We start from the raw sequence: 2,023 nt of genomic DNA, 5'->3' as shown, positions 1-2,023 counted from the left end.
TTCCCTCTCTTTCTCTTTTTTAAAAATATTTTGCTATAGAGCACAAGCACTTGTCACCAAAAGAGAGAGAGAGAGAGATGAAAAGTGAGAAAGCATCACCCGAGGAGGATAGCTATGCCACGATTATCTCTCCTCAATTTCCTCTCAGGATACTGGGCATATTTGCACATGTACCCAGTGTGTTCTGTTTTCAAGCTGCCGGGTTTGGGACTTGAACCTCATAGTCAACTATGTGGGATTCAGCTACCTCGATCACTATGCCACTGCCTGGCCTATATCATACATCTCTTCATGACAAGAATTGGTATTTATATTTCTTTTGCATAGCATCTAGCACACAAAGCACATAAGTGTCTGACAATATTGTTCATTGATGTATTTATTGAAGACTGAATTAAATTATGAGTAGTTGTTGAGGGTGAATATTGATCCTATCTGTAAAATACTATTGGATAAACATTAAAAACTTGGATCACTAAGTAACTGGGTTTGGCTGCACTAATTAGATACCCAAATAAGCATAGCTCACAAAAGATGGGAGTGTATTTTTATTGCATATAATATTAACGTTAGAGGTAGGAAAAAAACAGGTATGGGGTTTCATGGAAGTCATCAGTGACACTATCTCCTTGGGATTTTCTTCTGCACCATTTCAAGCACAACCATTTACAATATACATTATCAATTTATCAGCACTCCACAACAGATAATTTTGGGAAATGTTATCTTAAGTGAAACCTTCCATTTTATGGATTCAAATAGAATTGAATTCAACAAATATTTATTGAACACACATATATGCCAAAAACTATTTTTGAAGGACAGATAAGAAATTCAAGATCCAAAGGGACCAGCAGTTAGTGTAATGGCTGTGTTGCTGAACTCCCATGTAGTCGAACACAGTTCGAATCCCAGATCCAGTGGCTTAAACTCATGCCAGGCATGTGTGCGTGCGTGCCCAATAATCTATTCTTTCCTAACTATACACTCCCTTTGCTATACATGATCTTTGCAGCCTATCCACCACCACTTCCTTTCTAAGACTTCCTTCTTATACGTAAGACTTCTTTTGAAGTGTTGCCTTTTTCCCTTCCCATTGTCAGTCTTCAGTGAAGCTATCAGATTGTTGTGGAGAGACCAAATAGGAGGCTGTTGCTAGACTCTCATAGTCTATACTTTGAAGAAAGCCATCTTTTTTTTTTTTTTTTTTTTTTTTTTGAGAGGTTTTTGCTTCAGGGCATGTGCGCTTGCCAGAAAGACAGAGAGAGACAGGAAGAAAAAGCAAGAAATCACCCCCTGGGGGGATGGCCACACCACAATCCATTCTCCTCCATTCTCCTCTCGGGATCATGGGCACACACTCACATGCACCCAGCGTGAGTTTAAGCCAATGGGTCTGGGACTCCAATTGCAGTCAACTACGTGGGAGTCCAGCGACATAGCCATTACGCTAACTGCTGATCCCAAGGAAAGTCATCTTTAAACCATATACCATTTCAATGTTCATACTATCATATGTAATACCTAGCATGTATTAATATCCTTTGAAAAATGTAGCAGAGACTCCTATTATTTTACTCATGTCCCTTCTCCCCTTATTCCTTAATTTAAAAAACCCCAGTTTTATTCAGAGTGGTAAGGTGCCTAGTAAAAAGATTACATTTGTAAGACTTCCTTGAAGATATAGATGACCTATCCATTGAATTATGAGGACAGCACTGGATAGGTCACTAGAGAATCTCATGTGTGAGAGAGAGCTGATTAGCTAGGAGAGGTGGAATACAGACTTGATGGCTGATGCTTCAGCACCCATGTTGTAATTATAAGAGAGATTAGAGTCATGCACTAAGAAATAGAAAAATGGAAGGCACTTCTCTCTGTGGACTTCATGGAGCTGCCACAATATCAATGGATGTTATATCTAGAATTATTTTCACATGAGAGAAGGAAGTCTAAGCCAACTTTAGGTATTTCTTAATTAATATTAATAATCCATTCCAGAAAAGTAGACATACTACATATA

The sequence above is a fragment of the Tupaia chinensis genome, unplaced genomic scaffold (genome assembly GCF_000334495.1).
Source record: "Tupaia chinensis unplaced genomic scaffold, TupChi_1.0 Scaffold000248_1, whole genome shotgun sequence".
NCBI classification, from domain to species: Eukaryota; Metazoa; Chordata; class Mammalia; order Scandentia; family Tupaiidae; genus Tupaia; species Tupaia belangeri.
Note: the sequence above shows the minus strand (reverse complement) of the source record.